At 48.8% G+C, this 27,216-nt stretch overlaps 2 protein-coding genes across 3 annotated transcripts in view; one reads left to right on the top strand and one right to left on the bottom strand.

Moving 5' to 3' along the window:
- The window catches only part of PIWIL4 (piwi like RNA-mediated gene silencing 4), a 313,719-nt gene extending 312,154 nt beyond the window's left edge, over nt 1-1,565 (bottom strand). Inside the window, exon 1 of the mRNA XM_068266824.1 lies at nt 1,314-1,565. The gene's annotated coding sequence lies outside the window, so the exon portion shown is untranslated. The remainder of the gene's footprint in view (nt 1-1,313) is intronic.
- Nucleotides 1,516-27,216, top strand: part of MRE11 (MRE11 homolog, double strand break repair nuclease) — a 656,612-nt gene continuing 630,911 nt past the window's right edge. Inside the window, exons 1-2 of one of the 2 annotated variants that reach the window (XM_068266826.1) lie at nt 1,516-1,866; nt 3,532-3,643. The gene's annotated coding sequence lies outside the window, so the exon portion shown is untranslated. Of the gene's footprint in view, nt 1,867-3,527; nt 3,644-27,216 lie in introns of both variants that reach the window. The other variant, XM_068266825.1, reaches the window with a different exon arrangement.

The raw sequence follows: 27,216 nt of genomic DNA, 5'->3' as shown, positions 1-27,216 counted from the left end.
GCACTAGGGGTGCGTGTGACTTTACAAACCTGCCATGTGCTATACGCTGGCAGTGAGTGAGGTGCAAATGCAGATGATGAATGGGCACGGCAGCGGGCAGGTAGAGCATCAATGGACAGGCAGGGGGGCACATTTACATTTATCTACCCCCCTCCCTTCCTCTTCATAGAGCAGAAAACACTGATAGGCACAAGTTATGAGTCAGTACAGGGCAAGGCTGTAAGAATCATTTTTAGAGGACCATTGATGCAGGTGTGTACAGGCTACAACATACAACACTGATCACACAATACTCTGGCTCTGCTATAAAGGCAACATGCAGAAGGAAAAATGCATCTCAGAGGCCACTCATATACAGCACAGTATCTGCATTGCATATAATAATAACATGTAATAATAAAAGTCTGTTGGAGGATAAGAGCCTGGCCAGGTGGATGGCAATGACTGACAGGTGAAGGGGGATGACTGACAGGTGAAGGGGGGAGACTGACAGGTGAAGGGGGTGACTGACAGGTGAAGGGAGGAGACTGACAGGTGAAAGGGGGAGGTCTGGCAGGTGAAGGGGGTGACTGACAGGTGAAGGGGGTGGCTGACAGGTGAAGGGGATGACTGACAGGTGAAGGGGATGACTGACAGATGAAGGGAGGAGACTGAGAGGTGAAGGGGGAGACTGGCATGTGGAGGGAGGGTGACCAGCAGGTGGAGGGGGTGACTGACAGGTGAAGGGAGGGGGGGACTGGCAGGTGGGGGGATGACTGACAGATGAAGGGGGGAGACTGACAAGTGAAGGAGTGACTGACAGGTGGAGGGAGGGTGACCAGCAGGTGGAGGGGGTGACTGACAGGTGAAGGGGGTGACTGACAGGTGGGGGGGGGGGACTGTCAGGTGAAGGGGATGACTGACAGGTGGGGGCTGGCAGGTGAAGGGGGGACTGACAGGTGAAGGGGGGACTGACAGGTGAAGGGGGTGACTGACAGGTGAAGGGGGGACTAAAAGGTGAAGGGGGGACTGACAGGTGGTGGTGGGGGGGGGGGACTGGCAGGTGAAGGGGGGACTGACAGGTGAAGGGGGGACTGACAGGTGAAGGGGGGAGACTGACATGTGGAGGGAGGGTAACCAGCAGGTGGAGGGGGGGGGGGGGTGTTTCTGAGGTGACTGGCAAGGAGAGGGGGGGTGTCGACTGGCACAGTGGGAGGTTGTAAAGAGACAGCATGTATAATTGACAATGCAATGTAAACAGAATAGCAGCAAAACACTGACAGTGAGACACAGAGGTATAACCATATAAGGACATTACAGCTCTCCATACTCACTCCGCTCCTGCGCACCTTCACACTCCTCCGACTACAGCCACTCCCCCGCCTCCGAGTTTCCGCGCCAAACGCTGGACACGCCCTGTGCTCTGCCGTGTTGTAAGGAGCGCCCTCTGGAGGAAGTAGGGAGAACTGCTAGCCACACCCATCAGTTGTATAGCCCCGTGTTGTAAGGAGCGCCCTCTGGAGGAAGCAGGGAGAACTGCTAGCCACACCCATCAGTTGTATACCCCCGTGTTGTTAGGAGCGCCCTCTGAAGGAAGCAGGTGGAACTGCTAGCCACACCCATCAGTTGTATAGTCCTGTGTTGTTAGGAGCTCCCCCTGAGGGAAGCAGGGAGAAGTGTTAGCCAATAGCCACACCCATCAGTTTCACCCACCGTCACCCACACCCGCCATTGTAAGGATGCCTGGCAGGCCTAGGCACGAGGAGCAGGAGCACACAGGGCTGGTTATAAGCTGTATGAGGAGAGAGTGCCTCTCCACATTGTACTGAGCAGAGAGATGCAGATTATAAACGCTGTACAGAAACAGGCCTATTCTCTACCACAGAGGTGGGTAGATGAATCAATCTGATATATGTAGAGCTGTTATAGGCCTGTCAGGGTTAGAATGCTGTCTATTTATTTACCAGGCTTATGTTTCATGAAGAGGCAGAGGGCACATCACTGGTACTGGCAGTGAATGTAGCCTGCCTTGCCTTGGCTCTAAGCCTTAGAGAGTGTTTATCTGATGCTTGGGAGCACAGAAGATATTATTCTAGCATCAGAGACACACTGGCGTAGCTAAGGAGCTTTGGGCCCCAGTGAATGTTTTACATTGGGACCCACCCCAAGCATTCAATATATAAATCATATGGTGCGATAAAACCTACCAAGTGCAGCCACAGTATGAGAGAAGGTCCCACGGTTCAAAGCATATATAAGTGATCAATACCAGCATAGCACCATTGAAGAGCTGGTACTTCAGTTAAGGCAGGGCACCTAGCAGGTCCCACTTGTCCAAGGTCCCCAGTTGGGTTGCCACCTCTACATCCCCTATTGCTATGCTACTGATCAGATACACATTTTAATACTATTCTTCCTCCATGTGATTTTAGCCAAATCTCAACGCTGCTGTGGGAACGCCCTCTCAGAGTGACACTGCACTGGCAAGCAGATCGCAATTACTCCCAGTGTGAACCACCTCTCACTGATTAGCCAAATCTGGAAGTTTGAAGCAGCGCTTACTCTGAAAATAAGTGTGTTTGTGTAGGGCCGGTGTTCTAAACTTTTTACTGTCTGAGGCCCCCCCTTGGAATGATCGCACAGCACCTGACATTTTGCACCGCAGATTATAGCTGCGGTTAGCCCCCCCCCCCCCCCCCAAAAAAAACACCCTCAGTATAGGTAGGTAGCCAGTTATAGGTTCCCCCAGTGTTGGTAGCTAGGTACAGTTGCCCCCAGTATAGGTTAGCCAGGCACTCTCTTCACTTCCTGTTTCTGCCTGGTGCTGCCCCCAGACTTCTGCCACCCGGCCCGAAGAAGTTGCCTCACTTGGCATCATGGGCGAACTGGGCCTGTGTTTGTGGGGGGAAGGGGAATAAAAAGTGGATATAGTCACTTATAGTGGGTGTGTGTAGAGTTGCCACCTTGCTAGTATTTCCTGGTAATAAAAGGATACCAGAGCTGAATTCAGGAGGAAAAATGGGGCGTGGGAGGGGGGGGGGAGTAGGAATGTACTGTAAGCTGTCCTAAGGCCAACCGCTCCCCCTTTGTACTCCGTCCCCGTCCTTTGGTACCTACTGTAAATACCCCCAGCAGCCTCTTCCAGGTCGGGCATTAATGCGCAGGCTCTGGCCCGACTATGCGCAGATGATGTAGCTTCCCCCCTGTTTTTTCTCCTGACTTCAGCTCTGGTAGCCTTTAGGCTCCCTGCACACTGCAACTCCGTTTCCGATTTGCTATTCCGATTTTCCCTGAATACAATCAACAGAAAAACGGAGGAAAAAACACAGCATGCAGTAACAATTAAACTCGGAATCGGATGTAAAAACCAATTCGGAATCGCATGCAGTGTGCAGGGAGCAGAGTAAGGGCTAATGCTGATACTGTTTTTATATTTTACTAACTCATTGACTGGTCTTTTAGGTATAGAATAATATGGAAAACGAATGTGTGGCCACAGCATTTTATAGCTACATTTCATTGTTCCACCATTGTCATTTCCACCTCAGTCAGACTGCAGTCAGCACAAACAGAAGTCTACAATCAATGTGAAAGCTGTCAGACTGCAAGCAAAGCCACAGATGTAGAAAGAGAGTTCAAATAACCGTGAAGACTTCTAGAGGAGGTAATAAAACACAAAAAAACAGGGCTGTGGAGTGGAGAGTCAGAGCAATTTTGGGTACCTGGAGTCGGAGTCGGTGGTTTCAATAAACTAAGGAGTTGGAGTCGGATGATTTTTGGATCAAATCCATAGCCTTTGTAGAATTTGGAGTCGGAGCAATTTTGAAAACCTGGAGTCGGAGTTGGTGGTTTCATAAACTGAGGAGTTGGAGTCAGATGATTTTTTCCCACACCTCTGCAAGCCGCATGGATCCATTGCAGACTGACAAGTGTGAATGGCTGAAATGTCTGTTCTCCGCTCAGGTGGGAACACAGTCTAAGTGGAGACACGGTTTGTACACAGGGCCAGATTTGAACTTTTTACCACCCAATGCCATTTTCATGAGCTTCCCCCTGACCAACAGCAACCCCCCTCCACCGCTCTGATAGGTTGGAGCTAAGTGGAGACTGGAGTTGGACTAGAAGAGCTGCCAGTGGTAATAGTGAATAACAGCTCAGGTCACAGACTGTAAGCTGCCCCCATTTGCTGCCCTTTCATACCCTGAGTCCCAGACACCTGCCCAACCACTGTGGTTCATATATTTGGCACCTTAATTGCATGGGTGTGCCAGCCTGCTGCCCGCCCCTTGCTTCCTGGTGCCCTAGTCCATGGCCTTTGTGACCTTGCTAAAATCCGGGCCTGTTTGTTCACCAGTCTTGCAAAGTAACTTTATGTTTAAAGAGGAACTCCAGTGAAAATAATGTAATAAAAAGTGCTTCATTTTTACAATTATGTATAAATGATTTAGTCAGCGTCTGCCCATTGTAAAATCTTTCCTCTCCCTGATTTACTTTCTGACATTTATCACATGGGGACATTTTTAATGCTGGCAGGTGATGTCAGTGGAAGGAGATGGTGCTTGCTTTTTTTTGGCAGTTGGATGTTATTTCCCACAATCAGAATCAGAATCTTTATTTTCGCCAAGCACGACTGGGTCGTGCCGGAATTGGTCTTGGCACGTACAGGATACAGGTAGGATAGGGCACACAGAATACATCAGAAGAATCAACACTATATCACACTATATCACACATTTACATACAGAGAAAGCATACAAGCAAAAATGCTCAATTTTTGCATCATTCCAAAACACTCAAAAATATTGAAAACACTCAAAAAGATCGCCGGGCTTGGCGCTGCTATGTGTGTGTGCAACGGCAACAGCATGGTCACGTTGTGGTGGGGAATGCGTGGAGAGAGTTCAGTGAGTTGACAGCTGAGGGGAAGAAGCTGTTTCTGTGTCTAGTGGTCCTGGTGTAGATTGACCGATACCTCCGGCCCAAAGGAAGCTGGCTGAAAAAACAGTTGCCTGGGTGTGAGGGGTCAGTTGCAATCCTCAAAGCTCTGGAGCACAGCCTTGAGTGGTAGAGGAGGTCCAGAGCGGGTAGCGGTTTTCTGATAATTCTCTCCGCTGATCTGATGACTCTCTGCAATTTGTGTCTGTTGCTGGCGGAGGAGCCGGCGTACCAGACTAGGATGGAAGAGCAGAGGACAGATTCAATTGTAGCGGAGTAGAAGCTGGTCAGAAGTTTTGGGGACATGCCGAACTTCTTCAGTTGGCGGAGAAAGAATAACCTCTGCTGGGCTTTCCTCTGGACGGTGGAGGTGTTGGCCTTCCACTTCAGGTCATTGGAGATGGTTGTGCCCAGAAGTCGGACACAGGGAACTCTTTCAACTTCTTTGTCATCAATACGGATTGGAGGAGGGGCGTTGGCGTGCTTCCTAAAATCAACAATCACCTCAACAGTTTTTGCCGTGTTTAGGACCAGCCCGTTCTCCCTGCACCAGAGGCAGATGCTCTCAACCTGCTGGCGGTACGCTTCCTCGTCATTTTTAGTGATTAGGCCGACAATAGTGGTGTCGTCGGCGAATTTGATCACTTTGACAGAGTCCGCTGTGGATCTGCAGGCGTTCGTATACAGGGAGAACAGGAACGGCGACAGGACGCACCCTTGTGGTGCTCCTGTATTTGTAATCCGAGGTTGAGAGGAGATGGTGCCTAGCTTTACGACCTGGGATCTGTTGGTGAGGAAGTCTGTGATCCACAGGCGTAGAGTGGGGTGGACCCCAAGTGCGGCAAGGTTCTCCCGAAGTATTTTGTGGCTGATGGTATTGAACGCTGAGCTGAAGTCCAGAAGGAGGATCCCAGACAGGAACGACCATGGTCCTGACATCACCATGGCCATACAGAGTCCCCTGATGATCCGTTTGTGAAAAGGACAAGATTTCTCATGTAAAAAGGGGTATCAGCTACTGATTGGGATGAAGTTCAATTCTTGGTCCCGGTTTCTCTTTAATGCCTATGTAAGCAGGATGTGTCAGCCTTTGCCTTGCTTCTGGCAGCACGATAGCTCAGACTTGCAACACAGCGTATTTCTCCAGAAGCTCAAAGAGGCAAGTACAGTACTGTAAGTACTCAGATCATGAAGAAAGCCTAAATTAGTTTATATACAGGTGGTCCACTACTTACAAACAGGTTCCATTGAGAGAGTTTGCCGCAAATCATTTCGTATACAGTAGTGAATCGAGGATAAATGATTTACTTTTGGACACCTCTGGATTTAGATCTGTCTAGTTGTTTTTTTCTCCAATGTGTTTTTAATATGTTTTGAACTGCTTCCAACAGCATAAACAGTACTGTCAGGGCCGGTTCTAGACTTTTTTCCGTCTGAGGCAAACTTGTGAGGATGCAATCCAACCCTTCCTCCCAATTTTGAATGATCGCACCCGACAATTTACTCACTCATTTACTTCATTTAGGCTTCTTGCACACAGGGACGTTACAGGCGCACATTAGTGCAGCCTGTAACGCTCCCCCAACGCACAGCAATATAACACAAGTGGGCTGTTCACACTGCCCACGTTGCGTTACATTGTAACGCAGCAAAGTGCTGCATGCTGTGCGTTCTACGCAGCTAAGCCGCGTTAGACTGTTTGCACATGCTCAGTCATGTTGGGGAGGAGGGGAGAGCGGCCGGGCACATGGCTAATTAATATTCACTGCACTCACTGACGTGCAGTGTTTACTTCCTGGAGCGGCCGCTCTGTGCGGCGATTGACCGGCGGGACCATGTGATGCCGCATGCGTCCAAGAGTACACATCACGGCATCACGGACGCCAGAGTGAGCTGCACAACGCGGCTCACTCCGACGTCCACACCAGGGAGCACCAGGCGTTGCGTTAGGGGCACGTTATGTGCCCTATAACGTCCCCTAAACGCAACGTCCTGGTGTGTAACTAGCCTTAATGTTCTCACATGACATGCAGCAGCTCAACACAGTAGCACACTGGCTGGCTGTAAGTCTATGATTAACAAACTGCTCACACTCAGCCACTCCATTCCTCCTCAGTCAGGACAGCAGTACCACCACCTCCCTTCTGCTGGGCAAGTCAGATGAAACACTGCTGCTTTACTGCTTCCCCCCCCCCCCTTTCTCACTCATGACACACTCCTCACACAGCACAACAAGCTACTTTTTCCTAATGATGACCTCTTCACCTCACTCTCCTCTCGCTTCTCCTACTCTGACTGCATGCTGTTAGTGTAAACACAGACAGTACAATCATGCTGCCACTATAACCTCTGTGCCTGATGCAGGTGTTTCACCTTGATTCATGAAAGAACCGGCCCTGAGTACTGTATATTTAGTTTGAATGTACAAAAAGTTGTAACTGAAGTTGTTTGTTAGTAGGGGACTGCCTGTAGATAAAAAAGAAAAGGAAATAAAGCCGATTACAGAAGAATAGGGGAAAAACCTAACAAGCCATCAGTATAGACCACTATAAAATTAAATGGTTAATTAGGAAAAGAATACTTAAACAATGCCTTAGCGCAAAAAGAATATAAAAATGGGGGGAGCCGGCATGTTTAGTGGGCTCTCCTCACGCCCACCTCTCCCCGTTTTTCCGGTACTGCCTACTGACCCCTCAAATTTACTTCCTGGTCAGGGAGGTCACGGCTGAATGCGCAGGCACCGCCCATCCTATGGCCGCACGTCTGGGAGCGCTCTGTGCATGCACAACTACGTAGTGCGCATGTGCAGAGTGCTCGTTGCGCGCAATCAAAGCATGCGTACCGCCAGGTAGCTCCTTTGCAGTCAGCCGCGACCTCACCGACCAGGAAGTAAGTTTGAGGGGTCGGTAGGCAGTACCGGAGGGGGACGGAGGAGAACGGGGGCAGTGGTGGGCATGAGGAGAGCCCACTAAATATGCCTGCTCCCCCCTGTTTTTAAATTCTTTATGCACTAAGGTATCCTTTAAAGAGGACCAGTAATTTAAAAAAAAGTGCCACTGGGGGGGGGGGGGGGGATGAGGATTTACCTCAGGAGGGGTAAGGCTCTAGATTCTAATGAGTCTTCCCCTGTCCTCTGCAGCAGAGGGGATTCAGTGCTGGCAGCCCCTGAGAAATCTGCTGTACTGCGCAGGGGCAGTAGCGGCTTTCTTATGGGCTGCGGCAAAAATAGCTGAGCCAGATCGGGTACGCTCTACTGCGCAGGTGCAGGCAACTCCAGTGGAATTCACCTGGTCTTACTATATTCAGAAATGTTACCACTCTGAAGTTATGATAGGAGTTGTCTAATCCAGCTTCCTATCTACACAGATCACTTTTACACTAGGATGGTGCGGTGCATTATTTGTACCGCACTAAACCGCAGGGCAATGAAAGTCTATGGGGACTTTCATACCGATACGGCGCAATGTGACGGAAGTGATGTTTCCACCGTTTCCACGACACTAGGGCAAACCTACGTTACTGTGCGGTTCTTCGTCGACCTGCGGCGGACCGGAAGTCATATAATCTATTGCAACGCATGTGTGTTAAAATGCCAGCCGCACGTTTTACGCATCATGCATGCGCGGAAGCATCTTTTAGCAATACGCTTCCAAGCACATGATCGCTTCAGCCACAGGAAGTGAGTGTCACTTCCTACTTGGCCGGCTGCCAGATGGGATTTACCGCGTACTAACACGTTAATCCCCGATGGCCTGTTTTTGGCGGTGCTAAAAATTCTTTATCGGTTATGTGTCTGGGGAAATGAACACCTGTAGAAACCTTTTGAACATCCTGCTTACCTAATATGTATGGCTACATGGCATTTGGAGAAGCTTTGGTTTTCAGCTCAGTCTGTGGTTTACTTTTATTTCTAAGTCTCCATCTAAAAGGAAGCTCTAAGCTCTCATCTAGGGTGTCTAAGTTAAAGGAACACCCAGCAGAGGGGGGGGGGGGGGAGTGGGAAGGGATAAGATCAGATTTACTTACCTGGGGCTTTTTCCAGACCCTTAAAGCCTATTAGGTCCCTATTAGGTCCACTGTTGCTCCATTCCCCTTCATAGTGCTGCTGGCCCTTCTGAAAGATTTGAGTGTCGCCTAGTGTCAGAGAATACTGTGCATGTGGAGGTCTGTCTGTGTGCCTCCTCGATCGCGCCCCCATAGCCAGGAGCGTTCTGCGCTTGCTCAGTTCACATACTCTTAAACTGTGCATGCGCAGAGCGATCATCAATGGGGCGTGGACGAGTCAAGCAAAAACAGCACTGAAAATTAGGGTGCACTAGGTGTCGCCATAGGCCATAATCTGAAATACGTCTATAGCTGCTTTCAGTCAATAATTAAGCCTGAACTTCCACTTCCGTGGATGCGTTCAGGCTTCCAGGATTTCATCTAGGAGTGCTCTCCTTTTGTTTTTACAGATTGCGATGCGATACTACCCTTGAATCGACAATTGATGTGTGCATGCACTGTGTGCCTCTGAGGAAGCGGTCTTTGACCGTGAAACACGTGTCAGGCAGTCCTTTGTTATGATGTGGAGTTCTGTATATGGGTCTTGTGCTTACTTGTCCGCAATCTTGAAGAAACTTGAATTTTGAACACTGAAGAATAAAAGACTGATTGTTCATTTAAAAGCCCCATTTGTAATTGATGTGGATAGTCTATAAATTAGCAATAGTGTACCATCTGCGGTACACCTTAAAATACATTCTCCATTTTACTGGCAACTAATGAAGAGTTTGCAGTACTGGGGAGATGTGTGAGCTGCGGGGGAGGGGGGGGGATTGGCTAGGAGTCTGGCTGCAGCATTCTGTACTAGCTGTAAGGGGCGCAGAACCTTATCTGTAGATCCGATGAACAGGGCATTGCAGTAGTCTAGGCGGGAGGATACAAATGCGTGAACCAGGGCAGGTAGGTCTTCAGCTGGGATAAGGTGTTTACTTCTCACTATATTTCTCTGATGGAAGAATGAGGATTTGACGACAGCTGATACCTGCTGTCTTAGTGTTAGCTTTCCATCCAGAACCACCCCCAGGTTTCGCACAAGTCTTTATAGAATGTCTCACCCTATCGTTTTTTTCTTTCCTATTGTTTTTTTTTTTTCAAACTCAGATGCATACGTGGTATGGGAAACGTGTCAGCTAATGGCTTTGCAGCCTTCAGTCGCCAGCGCTGGACCAGTGTTGCCAACTCATCCCTTTAATTACGGACACATCTAAGTTATACAGGTTCTGAGGCTATTTGCACATAATCAGTACCTTAACTGCATCTACCTAGCCACAAAACCTGTATAATTCATATGTGTCAGTAATTAAAGGGATGAGTTGGCAACACTGCGCTGGACAATACCATAGGCCTGAAAGATAAATCGTATTTAAATCGAAATCGCGATCACCAAGATCACAATTTCGGAATCGTCAAAACGGCAATTATTGCGGTCACGTCATTTCCACATGGGGGAAGTTTGAAGAAGTGTGCTTGGCAAAACTCCAGGTTACTGTATGTCACATGACATACAGGAAGTATTCTGTGCATTAGAAGCTATGTCCAGAACTGATGCAGCCTATGGACAGAGGAGGCACAGAGAGACACAGAGAGAAAGAGCGGGCACAGAGACACAAAGGGGGCAAGAGAAAGACCCAGAGGATGCATAAAGAGGCAAAGGGGGCACAAAGAGAGACAGAGAAGGGAACAAACAGGCAAATAGGGGGAACAAAGCTCGATTTGAAGGAAATCGTGAATCGAAACGAAATCGCAATTTCAGACAGAAATCGCTCAAATCAATTTTTTCCTAAAATCATTCAGGCCTACAATACCATCATCATAGTTTGATCAAACACTTAAATAATCTTTATTATAGAATCCTGTGTATGCCTGTATGTTGTGTTATACCTTGTCATTTCCCTTCCAAACCTTACCCCCACCCGACTGTCCCCTCCACCTCGCATACCTAAACTCACCTACCTCGGGGAAACATGGGGGGGTATTTGTCCCTAATTCTTACTTTAAAAACACACTGACGTCTCACCCAATTGTTATTTTGAAGTGGGGAGACTTTTGGACTCTATCATCTTATGTGGACCACCTACCACCAACACTTCTGTTTTGTCAGAGTTCAGCCTCATCTAGTTTGTAATTCCACTAGACAGGCATTGATAAATGCTGATGGGTCTTGTGTGCCAAGCTTGAAGGACAGATACAGTTGTGTGTCGTCTGCCTAACAATGGTATCCTAGGCCATAGGTCTGGACTATTTTGCCCACTGAGAGCATGTAGACTGCAAAGAGAAACGGTGGTAGCACAGAACCCTGTTGGCCTCCATAAGAAAGTGGCACTGGATTAGAGTAGTAGGTGATTGTAAGCCTTCAGGCAGGGTCCTCCTCCTTTTGTGTCCTACCTGATCATGCACCTCCATTACTGTGCACCCATGCTATGCATCTGAGTGAACCCTTGCCTAATCTCCATGCTCCATCCAGTGACTGACTAAGCATTACCATGTACTCCTACTGTGCTGCATGATCTGTTTCTTCTTGTATTCCTGTATTGTCTTACTGCTGTATGTCCCCCTAAATATTGTTTGTAACCTAAGCTAATATCCAGCGCTGCATAATATGTTGGCGCTTTATAAATACAATAAATAAATAAAAAGGTGCGTGCTCACTTGATGTATCCTGCCAGACAGGAAGGACTTACTGTGTCCTGCCAGATAGGGACTGAAGGACTGCAACCAGCTGAGAGCAGAACCCCTTAGACTGCAGTATTTGTTCAATCACTGGATTAATTTTTCACGATCCACGGTACTGAAAGCTGCAGACAAGTCAAGAAGAATCGAGCTGCTTTCACTATTGGTGCTGTACAAGGAGCCTGAGGTCACTGCATGCCATATCTCTTGAGTCGGGACATTTAGGAATCTTTCCAAATAGCTTTCTCTTCCCTAAAGTGCACAAACCAATAAGCCAGCAAGTCACCTGGGCCTATGAAAAGTCCCACTATTCACCAGTAAGTAAAAACACTTTACCAAATGGACTTCTAAGCATATAACAAAATCTCCATCCAGCAGCTGTCTCAAGTGCTGTATGTACTTATTGTGACAGCCTTTGCTTTGGCAGTAAATGCATTTGGCACTTGAAAGAGATGTCAGAAAAGGAATGTTTTTTTGTAACTTGAAGTCCCTCCGGTGAAGTGTTTTTATCGTATCAGTGAGTAAAGAATTTTGTCTTTCTACGGCTATAAACAGGTGAATGTTCATCTCTTATGATGTGGCTTATCCGGGTTTGTGCCGGTCTTATATTTGTATGTAAATTACCTGTGTTGCGCAGTCTGTATTGTGCAGGATAACTTTCAGAATACTTCTTTTTAATTTGCCGCTTTTATTACCTGTTCTTGCATAGTGTGGCATACGTTACCGCTGTTGTTCATATCACTATATATCGCTGCACTTCTCAGTTAAAGGTGATCAGTTTTTCCTAAACTGATCAACTGGGCAGCACGGTGGCGTAGTGGTTAGCACTCTCCTCTTGCTGTGCTGGGTCTCTGGTTTGAATCCCAGCCAGGGCACCATCTGTAAGGACTTTGTATGTTCTCTCTGTGTCTACGTGGGTTTCCTCCAGGCACTCCAGCTTCCTCCCACACCCCAAAACATACAGATAAGTTAATTGACTTCCCCTAAATTGGCCCAAGACTACAATACACACACTACAGGATACATACAGACATATGACAATGGTAGGGATTAGATTGTGAGCCCCTCTGAGGGACAGTTAAGTGACAAAACATAATATACTCTGTACAGCGCTGCTATATAAATACTTAAAGTGGATCCAAGATGAACTTTTACTCATTGCATAATTGTGTTCCTTTCCTATTGTTTATAGGGCATTCCTCAAGCCAAATACTTTTTTGTTTTTGTTTTAATAATCTAATTCCCTATAAACTAAACAAGCCACGCCCACAGGTTTTCAGAGAGCCAAGGCACTTTCAGACAGTAGCAAGGGCTCATGGGAGCTCAGTCTGGGCAGGAGGAGAGGGAGGTGTTACTAGCCAGAGATTTCAGAGGCAGAGGGGAGGAGGGAGGAGGAGGGGGGGATTAGGTTTTTTTGCTCAAGATGCAGATAAGCCTGCCTCTGTAATGTTTACAAACAACATGGCCGCTGTCATTGTATCACAGGAAGAAATAATCATATTCTGTTGAAGCTGTTTGCAGCTAGATTTGCTGTGTAAACTATCTAAACTTTAGATAAGATATATAGACAAGTTACTTGTTATAGTTAGTTTTTCATCTCGGATCCGCTTTAAAGGGAACCTGAGATAGGGGGATATAAACAATGTATACATACCTGGGGCTTCCTCCAGCCCCCAGATATCACTCCTCAACGCAGTCCTCCGCTGGCTGCAGCCTCCACAAATTGCCCCGGACTGGAGGACTCCAGTTTGGGGCATACTGCGCAGGTGCTGAACACTCCCGGCCATGGGAGTGAGACGAGGAGTGTGCACAGCCCGACTGCACCGACTGGCTCCGACTGGTTGACTCACCGGGGCCAGTTGCAGAGGCTTGTGAAGGACGGCGGCGTGGGAGCGATCAGGCTGGTAGGCATTGGAGGAAGCCCCGGGCATGTATACATTTTTGATATCCCTCCCATCTTAGGTTCCTTTTAAAGTAAACCTGAGATGGCAAAGGAGAAAAAAAATATACATACCTGGGACTTCCTTCAGCCCCTTCCAGGCTGATCGCGCCCTCGCCATCCTCATCTGCCATCTGCATCGTCTGCAATTGGCCTCGAAAGTCCTACGGTCTGGGACATTCTGCGCATGCATGGCCCAGCCATGCTCGCACCCCCGTCATGCGGCACAGATGCAGAGTGCTCCCGACAACGGGATTAAAACGGGGGAGCGCATTGCCGGACTGCACCTGCGCCGACTGGCCCAAACTGGAGGACTTTCCGGGGACAATTGAGGATGATGCAAGCAGCAGAGGAGGACGGTGAGGGAGCGTTCAGCCTGGAGGCGGCCCCAGGTATATATATATTTTTTCTGCCTCCCCATCTCAGGTACACTTTAATAATAATCCTAAATGATAGTTCTCTTTGAAGAGGATAACGTAGGAAGTGACGTGACTCGTGATCAAATCCAGCTGTAGGATTATTATTATTTAGTATTAATATAGCATCTTTCACAGTGCTGTGCAGAGTATAGTCTTGTCACTTAACTGTCCCTCAAAGGGGCTCACAATCTAATCGCTGCCATAGTCACATGTATGCATAATGTAGTGTATCGTAGTCTAGAGACAATTTTAGGGGGAAGCCAATTAACTTATCTGTATGTTTTTGGGATGTGGAAGGAAACCGGTGTGCCCGGAGGAAACCCACACAGACACGGGGAGAACATACAAAGTCTGTGCACAAGATTAGGTGTTGCTATGTGTTGTACTTACCGTATACCGTATTTTTGGTATGCATGACCACTTTGTGACTGGTCGGCTTTGGTCCCTTAAAGAAAACCTGTAATGAGAAAAAGTTCCCCTGGGGGTACTCACCTCAAGTGGGGGAAGCCTCCGAATCCGATCGAGGCTTCCCTGTCCTCCTTGGTCCTATGAAAAAGCTCCGGGAACGGCAGGGATGTAAATATTTACCTTCCCGGCTTCAGTGCAGGCGCAGTATCGGCTCTCCGCTCTGAGATAGGCGGAAATAGCCGATCGCTGTCGGGCCTCTCTGCTGCGCAGGCGCAAGTCTCTTGTAGAGCAGACCCGACAGAGATCGGCTATTTTCGCCTATCTCCGTGCGGAGAGCCGCAACAGCTCTCCACTGGAGCCAGGAAAGGTAAATAAATCGGCGCTTATCAGCGCTTGTCGAGGGAGGATTCCGGGTCGCTTCGGGGGAGCCAGCGCTGGACTGCCTGCATCAACAGGGCAGGGGGAAGCCTCATTGGGACCCTGAGGCTTTACCCTACCAAGGTGAGTACCCCCCAGGGGATGTTTTTTTTGTTCCAAGTTCTCTTTAAGGACCAGAGCCCTTTATAAACAGTGGTTACTATTATTGACTCAGTAATCACAAGGTCAGGAGCCAATTAAATTGTCTCCTGACTGAGATACAGAGTGAGCACGCTGCAGCATCACAGTATCTACATAAACGACAGGAATGGTGATACGAAAGTTAAAATCTACACCATGGCAGGCTTAAAGGGAAGGTTCAAGCAAAATAAAAAAACGAGTTTCACTTACCTGGGGCCACTACCAGCCCCATGCAGCCATCCTGTGCCCTCGTAGTCACTCAGTGCTGCTCCAGTCCCCCGCTGGCAGCTTGCCGACCTCGGAGGTCGGCGGGCCGCATTGCGTACATTTTTACGCGTTCCCGCTAGTGCAGGAACATTAACACATACATTTTTACGCATTACTGGTTCAATGCGTAAATTTTTACGCATTGAACCAGTAATGCGTAAAAATGTATGTGTTAATGTTCCTGCACTATCAGGAATGCGTAAAAATGTACGCAATGCGGCCCGCCGACCTCCGAGGTCGGCAAGCTGCCAGCGGGGGACTGGAGCAGCACTGAGTGACTACGAGGGCACAGGATGGCTGCATGGGGCTGGTAGAAGCCCCAGGTAAGTGAAACTTATTTTTTTATTTTGCTTGAACCTTCCCTTTAAGCAGACTTAAACTAGATTCATTGACCGTACCAGATTTATACTTTTTGTGCCCCTAGGCCAGTGATCGCTCTCTCTGGAGAGCCAAGTTTGCAGATCACTGCTCTACGCCAAGTATTTGTGGCTCCATCTTCATGTGCAGAGTGCCCCTCCTATCCCATGTGCAGCCCCCTCGCGTTTCATCCATGTACTATAGCCCCTCTCTTTTATGTACAGCTGCCTTGGGTATCAGTCCCCATTTTTCATGTGTTTCTTCCCATTTTAAGCCTCCTCTTTCATATATGACAACTCCTCTTTTATGTTCAGGTGCCTCCTTGAGCTGCAGCTGCCCAAGGCCCGGGCCTTTGTGGTGCTTTCCAGAAATCTGGCTCTGAGCCTAGCTAGCCTTTATTTCATTTCCAGGGCTCAGTGATTTAGTTGGCCTGTTGATCTATCGCCATCCCCTCTGTCTTTTCATTGTTATTTATCATGCCTCTCTCCCATCACTTTCTACAACTGCATTAGGGGACTGGCATTCCACCAAGAGTCAGAAGAATATGAATTTTTCTGTCACAGTGAATATATAACGCGGTACATTTCAGCTCTCTTTTCCTTGTTTGACTGAGACGAGCCGCGATTGTTAGAAACCATTTTTTTTCCAGAGTTTCATATACTTTTGCGATGAGATAAAATTCTTATTGATTCACCTTTAAAAATATTATAGCTTGAAGGTGAACACAGGCACACGCCTGTCTGTGGGGGACCTGGGGAGGCTCATTTCTATAACCTTGGCTAGCAGGCCCCGGGGGTACCAGCAGGTATAGATTACACCACTGCAGCCATGACAGCGAAATTACACTTTTGTTTATAAAAAAACAAAAAACAATCCCTTCAGGTCATCTCCGTGGACTACGAGGATTAAAGGGAAGGTTCAGGGACTATCTAAAAAAAATAAAAATCCATTTCCACTTACCTGGGGCTTCCTCCAGCCCGTGGCAGGCAGGAGGTGCCCTCGCCGCCGCTCCAGAGGCTTCCGGTCGTCTTCGTTGGCCGACCCGACCTGGCCAGGCCGGCGGCCAGGTCGGGCCTCTTCTGCGCTCCATGGTGCATTCCACGCCGGCGCGCTGACGTCATCGGACGTCCTCCGGGTTGTACTGCGCAGGCTCAGAACTACTGAGCCTGCGCAGTACAACCCGGAGGACGTCCGATGACGTCAGCGCGCCGGCGTGGAACGCAGCATGGAGCGCAGAAGAGGCCCGACCTGGCCGCCGGCCTGGCCAGGTCGGGTCGGCCACCGGAGACCACCGGGAGCCTGCGGAGCGGCGCCGAGGGCACCTCCTGCCTGCCACGGGCTGGAGGAAGCCCCAGGTAAGTGGAAATGGATTTTTATTTTTTTTAGATAATCCCTGAACCTTCCCTTTAATGGCAAGTATTACGTTGTATTACGCATGTAAAGGTGGCCATACAGTTAGCGATTTTGCGGCCGATCGACCATCTGATTTGATAATTATTACCGAATCAGGTGAAAATCTTTGCCGCAAGAAGCAATTCAGGACTGAATCGGTGAAATGTATTGATCAAGCATGCTGGATGGACGCAGTGGATCAGGTGTGCAGCGGTAACAGTGTGCGATCTTGGGACGAGCGATGAATGGGGCGGAATCCCCGGCCAAATGTTATTGAACCAAACATCCCCCGCCTCCCCCTCGGTGCCTGGGCATTCAAATCTTCCCATCAGTAACCAGCCTGTGGTGTGTGGGCAGCCAACAGATCTCTCTCTGATCAGATTCAATCAGAGAGAGATCCGTCTCTTGGTCAATCTGCCCATACATGGCTAGATGTATGGGCACCTAAAAGGCAATCTGATGTGAAAATAAACTTATGATATAATCATTTGTATGTATAGTACTGCTAAGAAATAAGACATTAGTAGCACAGATATGAGACTCATATTGTTTCCAGTACAGGAAGAGTTAAGAAACTTCAGTTGCTATTTATGCAAAAAAGCTTCTGTGAGCTCTGCGACTTTATAAAGTCATGGACAGCACTGTCTTTTGAATCTCTTATCTCAACTGTCTCTCATTGTTTCTTGTTTGTTTACGTTTTTTCCACAGTGTTAAGGTGCGTACACACGAACTAAAGAAGCCAATGACTGGTCCGTCAGACTCTCCTGCTGGGCGGACTTTCAGCAGACTGTAGTGCGTGTGTACGTGCTGTTGGCAGACTGATAAGGCTGTTCCTGAACGATTCGCTCAGCTGATCTTTCAGGAACAGCCTTATCAGTCTGCAGATAGACTGTACACACGCACTACAGTCTGCTGAAAGTCCGCCCAGCGAGAGGGTCTGAGGGACCCGTCATTGACTTCTGTAGTGCATGTGTACGCACCATTAAGTTCAAAGGGTCAGTAGCCTGCTCTGTGAAATCGTTTAAAATGCTGAGTGTATTAGAGAATTATGCAATGTTATATATATATATATATATATATAAAAAAACTATATACCTGAAAAATATGAGAATATTTTCTTTGCTACTAAGGCTCTATTAACTATCCGTATAACAACCAATTCATTATATCATAAGGGTGTTTTTTGCTTCAGTGTCACTTCAAGGGTGCATACACACATCCAATTTTGATCGGCCAGTTTTGCCACCTCCATATAGCATAAGGGCCAACAGATTTTGAATACTATGCACAGTTAGTGCAGGTAAGCTCACAAACTACATGGAACTACATGGCCAAACAAAATGAGATGTGTGTATGCACCCTAAAAACACAGCCTTTTCTCAGTGTTCCTAACAGAAACTTCCATCTATAGACCGTTTCATGGCAGTGCAGTGCAGCACAGGTGTCATTCATTTAGGGTGCCTTTTTACTAAGGGAGATTTTGTGCGATTTCCAGCTCACTAATCCAGATCTGGAACACACAGCCTATTGAAATCAACAGGCTGCATCCGAATTCGTGTGCAGGGTAAATAAACAGAAGCACTGCTTCAGAATCCGTACAGCCGTGTATGTGTAACCCCACTGCACTAGTGTCGGCTTCGGTCTCAGAGACTGAGGGCCGTTTCACACTGGCGCAGTGGGGAAAATTGATGCACTGCTACCACAGCCTAATAAAACCCTATGAGGAAGTTCATACTTCCCACGTTACGGTACGCTGCGGCGGAAGTGCCCAATTTAACGCTAACGCAGAACTACGTCACCTGCGTCGGCCCGTAAGTCATGGTAGTATATGGTAACACACTTTTTTTTAAAGTTAGCGGCATGCATGGGCCGAAGCGTATTTTTACAATACGCTTCCGTGCTTTTCCACATACCCGAAGCAGGAAGTGACCGCAAATGCTCGTCACTTCCTGCTTGGCCAATTGCCAGACAGGGAACGCCATGTACTAACACGGCGTTCCCTGAAGGCCTGTTTTTCCATAAAGGCCTGTTTTCCCTGAAGGCCTTTTTACCCTGAAGGCCTGTTTTTCCCTGAAGGCCTGTTTTTCACTTAAAGCCTGTTCTTCCCTGAAGGCCTATTTTTCCATAAAGGCCTGTTTTCCCTGAAGGCCTTTTTACCCTGAAGGCCTGTTTTACCCTGAAGGCCTGTTTTACACTGAAGGCCTGCTTTACACTGAAGGCCTGTTCTTCCATGAAGGCCTTTTTTCCATGAAGGCCTGTTTTACCTTGAAGGCCTGTTTTTCCCTGAAAGCCTGTTTTTCCATAAAGGCCTGTTTTTCCATGAAGGCCTTTTTACCCTGAAGGTCTGTTTTACCCTGAAGGCCTGTTTTTCCCTGAAGGTCTGTTTTTCCCTGAAGGCCTGTTTTTCCCTGAAGGCCTGTTTTTGGTGGTGCGATGCGGTGTGATGACGACACACGATCTGTGCTGCAATGGACACATCCCATAGTATGTGCTGCATGTTGGGTGGCTTTGTGTTAAAATGTAGTGCAATATCAGGCATGAGGCCTCGTTTCCATTTACGTGAATTCAGCTGTGTTTGGGAAATGCAACGCAATGTGATCCACAGGGACATCAGAAAGTGGATTGAGTGCACTGTTTGATGTTTCCATCCATGCATTGCTATTCACTGTAGATTCCCAATGCATGGTTTCGTGCATTTCGGCGTGTTTACGCTTCTAGTCAAACATTATGAGTAGAAATCGCACTCTAGAAGTATACAGCAAACAGAGGTGACAAAAGATTAAAATAAGCTAAAATTGTTAAAATTGGTCAGGAGGTCATGGTGGACCTACCTCCCCAAAGCAGACACAAGACTCAGTTTTAAAATTCTCATACATTTATTGACATACTCCAAAAAAAGTGTTGCAATGCTTTTCACAGGCATGAACCCGCTTCATCAGGCAATAAAAGAGGAGTATATCACAGCAATATGTCAAGATAGCACCAAGCGCATCTGGTTTTGTGTTTCCCTGGAAAAATGCAGAGCAACGCAGTGCCCTACATCGCCGTGACCACCTGCATTGCCTTCAGTACTTCCGAAGTTGCACTCCCATGTGTTTGCCGGCGTTATAGCACGTGGGGTGCGTGTTTGACGGCACATACAGGTACCACATGCTATAACACCGCCAACCACATTGGGGCGCAAATGCTGTGAAGGAAGACTGAGAGGGGTGGGGAGAGGCGGCGATCCGCGCTGATGGACGCGCGTAGAGGCAGAGCTGCAGCCAAATGCTCTGCCTCTATGTGGAAGAAGCCCTCGATTTACCCCAGACACTTTAGGGTGATTTAGGGTGTTTTCAGCCACGGGGATGCAGCAATTAAAGAGGGGCAATAATGTTAATGAGGTTTTTAAAGGGACTCCGAGCAGTATATGCAATCGGCGGCTCCCAGCAACACTGGGCCCGAGTGTCGGGCTCCTTCTTCCGCAAAGATGACGTCAGTCGTCACCGCGCCAGCCGCCTCGCGTCATCACGGTGGCCGGGGTGACAGTACGGCGCATACGCGATTAAACCACGCATGTGCAGTACTGTCACACTGTCCGCCGTGATGACGCAAGGCGGCCGGGGTGGTGACAACTGACGTCATCTTTGCGGAAGAAGGAGCTCGACACTCGGGCCCAGTGTCGCCGGGAGCCATTTCTGAGCAGGTCCTGGAAGAAGAGCCAGAAGGACGCCGAGGGACCCCCGACCTACGGTGGGCTGGAGAAAGCCCCAGGTATATTCAGATTTTGATTGTATTTACTGCTCGGAGTCCCTTTAAAGTAAAAACCTCATTTTTTGTAGACTTCAGAGTCTCTTTAACAGCGGTTTATGAATCAGGGTCTATTTCTGTAAATGTCATGAATTCGCTATCCCTACAGTTGAGGTTGAAAATAAATAAGGTGAGATTCACAGAAACAAAAAATGCTGAATATAATTTTGCATACATAAAACAGAAGGTAATGAACTAAGCCCTGAGAGGAATCTGAGGAAATACATATGCCGTGCTTGCAAAAAAACACATCAGTTGTGAAAAAACTTACAGCTGGCTGCGAACTGAAATCCAAAAAGCTAATTTAATAACACAGAATTACAAATAGACCTGTGCATCGCAGACATCTGTTTACAGCATTTGTTTCAACAAAAGTGGAATCTCGTTTTAATGAACCATTTTCTGCAGTACAGTGTGTTATTATGATTATTATCGATTTATATAGCGGCAGCTTCTTCTGTGGCACTGTACAACAGAGTACAAGGTATAGTATAACAATATATGGTAAAATAAACGATACAAGATCCTATGTTTGGCCCACAAATCTATACAAAAGTCCCGCATGATCTACTTCTCTGACCTGGTCAGCAGATACACACCTGGCCGCCCACTTCGCTCCTCCAATGACCTCCTCCTAACAACCCCACGCATCTCGCACTCCCATGCACAACTACAGAACTTTACTAGAGCTGCCCCTATCCTGTGAAACTCTCTCCCACTGCCTATCTGGCTTGCCCCCTCCTTCAACACCTTCAAAAAAGCCCTCAAGACTCACCTTCTTCAAGGAGGCCTACCTCACCTCAACGCTGCCCTAACTCTCTCTTTCGAGAACCTCTCGATGCACCCTCCGTCCTTTCGTGTCACCACCCCCTCCCTCTAGATTAGGGCCCTCTCTCCTTGCGTATCATACTTGATTGTGTACCCTAGCCAGAATATGTGATTTTGTATTACTGGGACTACCACTCGAGTGTATGATCGCTGCCGCTGCTGGCTGCAATTTTGGAGGGGGAGCACGGAAGGTTAACCCTAGGTGAGGGAGGGGGGAAGGCTTCCACTCCTCCCCGCCACTCTGTGCCCACTGCCCCCCCTTCCAGCATTGGGGCCCCCACTAACTGGTGACCTGCCTACCTAAACTGGGGACACCTATAGACCTGGGTATATCTATACTGGGGACACCTATATACCGGCCTAGCTAAACTTGGAAACTTGGCAGCGAGCGGGAATCACTTACCGAGAGAAGAGCTCTGTGTGCCGCTGCTGGTCTGGTCTCCTGCATTCCATTGTCCAATTACGCTCTCACAGGAAGTACTGCGAGAGCGTGATTGGACAGTGTCAGTGCAGAATACCAGACCAGCGGCACACAGAGCTATCGCTCTCGGTAAGCCGTTCTGCTGGCTGGCTGGAATTCTGGAGGTGGGGGTGGGGGTGCGCAAGGGGGGGCCCTAGGTGAGGGAGGGGAGGCTTCCCCCCCTCCCCGCCGCTCTGTGCCCACTTTCCCACCTTCCTGCGCTGTGCCCAGGGGCGCTCCTACCATGAGGCAAACCAGGCAGGGGCTTGGAGCGGCAAGATGGGGGGGAAGCGCCGCCGCGGGGGGGCGGGGGGGGGAAGATTCGCCGCTACACACTCTGTACTGTCTGTGAGAACTTGGACGGAGCCCGTGGTTTGTTTACATCCACGAGCTCCGCCGCTGCTGCCGCCTCTATGCACTCCCCCAGGCCCCAGCAGCCAATGGGCATGACGCTAGGCAGCTCTGGTCCCACCCTTTATTTCCTCCTCCTCTAGTGGCCAGGCTCCTGCTCATAGCTGCAGCCGCACGGGTTCTTGAAGTCCCTTGTGCGCGGCGCCGCCTCTAACTCCGCCCCCCGCAACGTGACTTGCCGCCGGACACTATTGCCCTGCTCGTCTGCGCAGCATGGTCCTTGGTTCCCCCTGGCCGACCCCTCGAACACCTGCTGTGACCCAGCCAGGAGTCAGTCAGGAAAGCAAGCAGCCTGGATTCTAGTGAGAGGAGGTAAGCCTACTCACTGATGGCTGTCTTGCGAGTTGCGACGAAGTTGCAGCTCATATATCATCCTCTGTCTGCTGTCACTCACTGTGCTGTCTGCTCTGCTCTAAAATACACAAGCATCATCATCACAGGCTCACAGCATAAACGTCTAGTTGCAGGGCAGCAGCCAGAGCAGCAGCAGCAGCTGATAAAAGTCCTAAATATGCAGTTTCTACTCCCTGAAAGCAGACTGCAAACATATACTGTTACACAGTCAGCCTGTGTGCTTTTCAAATGAGCTTATCTGCTATGTCAGGTGACCCAGTCCCAGGGGACCAAATTGCAACTTGCTAAACTCAAATACATACAGGGTGCATTGATTTCTTTTCCGGTTTTGTCTTCTTTCTGTCCTGTGCGTTCAGGTCCACTTTAACCTCTTGACAACTGGCTATAAAACCCCCTTAAGGAGTTATCAGGCTTCTAGATGTAAAATAAGTGCTACTTACCCAGGGCTTCGTCCAGCCCCAAGCTCCCAGCATGTTCCTCACTGCTGCTCTGCACGCAGCCGTTTACCGCCTCTCCCTCTTGATCCGCGGTGAGTCAGGCCGACCTGGAGGTCGGCCTGTACTGCGCCTGTGCGAGCGGCACTGTCAATCACCGCCACGTGGACCGGAGTGTACTGCACAGACGCAGTAGTTCTGCGTCTGCGCAGTACGATTCGGTCCACGTGGCGGTGATTGACAGTGCAACTCACGCATGCGCAGTACAGGCCGACCTCCAGGTCGGCCTGACGTCATCACCGTGGACCGGGAAACAGAGGAGGCGAACGGCTGCTGCACGAGCTGCGGCGAGGGACATGCTGGGAGATCGAGGCTGGACGAAGCCCCGGGTAAGTAGCACTTATTTTACATCTAGAAGCCTGATAACTCCTTTCAAAGGGAAGGTCAGAGCAGGGAAATAAAAAAAAATTCTACTTGCCTGGGGCTTCCTCCAGCCCCCAGCAGCCTCCCTGTGCCCTAGCCACAGCTCCCCTTCCAGACGGTGGCCCGTGGTGTGTGCTTGTGTGTGAGTGTATGTGGTGGGGGGCAGGGATGAAGGTGGGGGGGGGGGGCACCGGGGAGGGGGGCGCCACAGGTTTTCTCGCCTGGAGTGACAAAATGGCTAGAGGCGCCCCTGGCTGTGCCCCCCTCTATTCTCTTAGGAGGTCCCGCGCACCTGCCGATCCTGCAGAACTCCTGGGGATGAATGGCTATAGACAGCCTCTGCAATCTGTATTGCATAAGCTAGAAACACGAAAATTGTTTGCTAAAACAAGAATTTTCGGCAAACAGTGTCATAAACAAAATGGCTGCTGGGGAATCCCCGTTCCCCAGAGGCCACCTCAGAGTGTCAGAATACGCGTTATTTCACATGAATGGGTGGGTCCAGGGGATTAGGGCACCTCCTGCTCTGGTCACCTGGACCCACCATCTATGTGAAAAATCACTGGTTTCGCCACTCTAGTGTGGCCTCCAGCGATCGGGGATTTCCCAGTGGCCATTTTGATTGCATCACTGTTTGCCGAAATTTCTTGTTTTAAAGGCAAAATTTTCGTGTTCTCAGCCTCTGCTATACAGATGCAGAGGCTGACTGTGACCATTCAGTGGTGGGAGTTCGCCAGTGTGGGAGGGAGGTGGGATGTCATAAGAGGATACTGGGGTGGGACCACTCCTGAGGTTACTGGCGTGAGATTATTGCAAGGTAAGTATCCCTGGTTAATTTAGAACAATAAAGGACTTTTTTCGTTGTCGTGTTTTTATTTCTTTTTTTAACTCTGCTGAAATGGGTAAGGGGTACCGTGTACCCCTATACTCATTTCTCCTGGGGAGGGGGCGGCTTCCGGGGTCCGCTTGTTAAAGGGGAACCCCGGATGGCACCATGAACCCCCCAGGACGTCGGCGGCCCCCACCTCCTCCTGGGGCACCGGAGGTGGGGAAGAGCCCCTTGTCCATGGATTGGACAAGGGCTCTGGGGGAGAGGGGGAGGTTGGCCGCCCCTCTCCTCCAGAGCCCCCCCATACCATAGACCATGCGGGCTGGTATAGCTCAGGGTGCGAAGCCCCACGTGGCCGGGACTCCGCATTCTGGCTATCCCAGCCTGCATGGGGGACAAGGGGTTAAGGAGGCTTGGGAGGGGGGACCCCACGCTGTCTGTTTTCATGAAATGTATACAATATGTATACAGAACTCAATGCAGTAACCTGCTCTGCAGCAGTGTCATTTTACACAGTTTAAAAAACATTTTTCTTATGAAACTTTGAAATCGATTTGCTCAAAAACTATAAGCTCTTTTCACAATTTTTTTTTTTTTACCATGTTCCTACTCATCTGCTTAACATACATGCCAAATTTGGTGATGATAGCATGTACGGGGGCTTTACAATTAACCGCAGAAGTTAACACTATTTAATTCAATAGAAATGCACTCGGAACACGAAAATTCGGAACACGAAACTCGGTTTTCGCATGCGGTACACGAAATTTCGACGAAATCGGAATTCAGCTGTTCCGATCAGCCCTATCGGTCACCCCTGTTTTCATTGCCTGTAATCCTATGTATTGTACAGCGCTGCATAATATGTTGGCGCTATATAAATTCAATAAATAATAATACAACAGTTGACAATACAACACAATGGTGGATTACACCTGATGAACAAAGAACTACAGATTTTTTCTTAGGGGGTAGAAGATTTGTATGTAGTATGTACTGTATGTAAATATGTAATATGTATGTACGGTATGTAAAGGACTGTTCACATGGGCTGACTGACAACCCAATCCCTCGGGCTGTACAGCTGACAGTGCATTCTGTTGCTATGCGGGGTGGCAGAGGGACAACGGAGTGCGCACACGTGACAGGCGGAACTAGAGGCGCAAACAAAGCAATCGACCATCGCTTGGCTCGCCGGGCGGATAGCTTACCAAGCAGCAGACGTTAGTCGTAGGCGGCTATACACATGCCAGATTAGATTATTGGCTGAGGCGGTCTTACGTGTGTATGTAGCTTCAAGGTGATTTCACACTGGTGTGGTGCAGAATTTTTACCGGACCCCACCGCAGCCCTAAACTATGGGGCCGTTCACACCGACGAAGCGCGGCACAAGCTATGGAAGTGACATTTTTGACGCATTCCCGACACTAGGGCAAACCTTTGTTACCGTACGGTTCTGCAGTGACATATGGTGGACCGGAAGTCATGTAAGTCTATGATGATGTGTGTGTGTGAAAACCTGCCGCAAGTCCTATGCGTAGCGCATGCACAGAAGCGTATTTTTAGAAATACACTTTTAGTGAGTGTAATTTCCTGTTTGGCCGGCTGCCAGATGGGGATTACCGTGTACTAATGCAGTAATCCTCAAATGCCTGTTTTTTGTGTTGTGGCCACTGCACCGCTGTCGCCAATCCACAGTGTGAAAACGGACTTTATTGAAGTTACAAATAAATTTTTTACTCACCTGGGGCTTTTCGCAGCTGTCCCTCGCCGCAGCCCCAGTCCTCCGCGTTTTCCCGCTGGCCCCCATGAAGATTGTGACCCCGCCGGCGTGTCAGATCTACTGTGCCAGCGCGGGAATTTGTGCACATGTCATCTGGAGTGTACTGCGCCTGCGTAGTAGTTGTGCACAGGTGCAGCACGCGCCAAATGACGTGGAAGCGCAGGCATAAATGCTTTCGCAGGTGCAGAAGACCCGACCCGCTGGATCATCACGGGTGGCCAGCCGGACACCAAGGAGGACCGGGGCAGCGGTGAGGGACTCAGACGGCTGCGAGGAGCTGGGAGAAGCCCCAGGTGAGTAAACAATTGATTTGTAAGTTCACATCGGAAGTCTTTTAAGGTTTAAGCGATAGGACATTAGGTGAAGGGAAGCTGTGCATGAGATGGCAAAAAATTCAGGCATATTGCTGTCAAGTTGGAATTTCACATCTGTCCAAGTTAGGAAAATAAATCTTGCTTTCAGTTCTTGCCGCTGGCGATTCAGAGCTGATGCAGGCACAGTAACGCATCCTCGTCTTCTACACCGGGAAATAATACAGCTCCATCTATTCCAGAATGGATTAAGGAAGGAAATTATATTAGAACGATGAAGAAAATTCCCCCTATCTGTTCATAATCAATTTTCCCAGAACACCCCGACATGGTTTCTGTTTTTGCTTAGAGTTTACTGAATAAATTACTGGAATCTAGAATATGATTAAAATGAATTTCCACATTCATTAAAAATGGTCAGAAACACATAGCGCACCATGAGCCTTTTTTAACCACTTAAAGTGAACCTCCGGACTAAAAATCTACTCCGCAGCACTGAAAAGGCTTTGTGTTTCTTTAACAGTTTCACAGCATCAGAACTTTGTTTCTCTTATACCTCAGGGGGTTGGTAGAAGCCCCCTGCAGATGTCCTGTGCCATGTCACACCTCGTTTCAAACAACCATGA

This window comes from Hyperolius riggenbachi, chromosome 2 (assembly GCF_040937935.1).
Source record: "Hyperolius riggenbachi isolate aHypRig1 chromosome 2, aHypRig1.pri, whole genome shotgun sequence".
NCBI classification, from domain to species: domain Eukaryota; kingdom Metazoa; phylum Chordata; class Amphibia; order Anura; family Hyperoliidae; genus Hyperolius; species Hyperolius riggenbachi.
The sequence above is the reverse complement of the archived record's forward strand: the minus strand, read 5'-3'. Positions and strand labels throughout refer to the sequence as shown.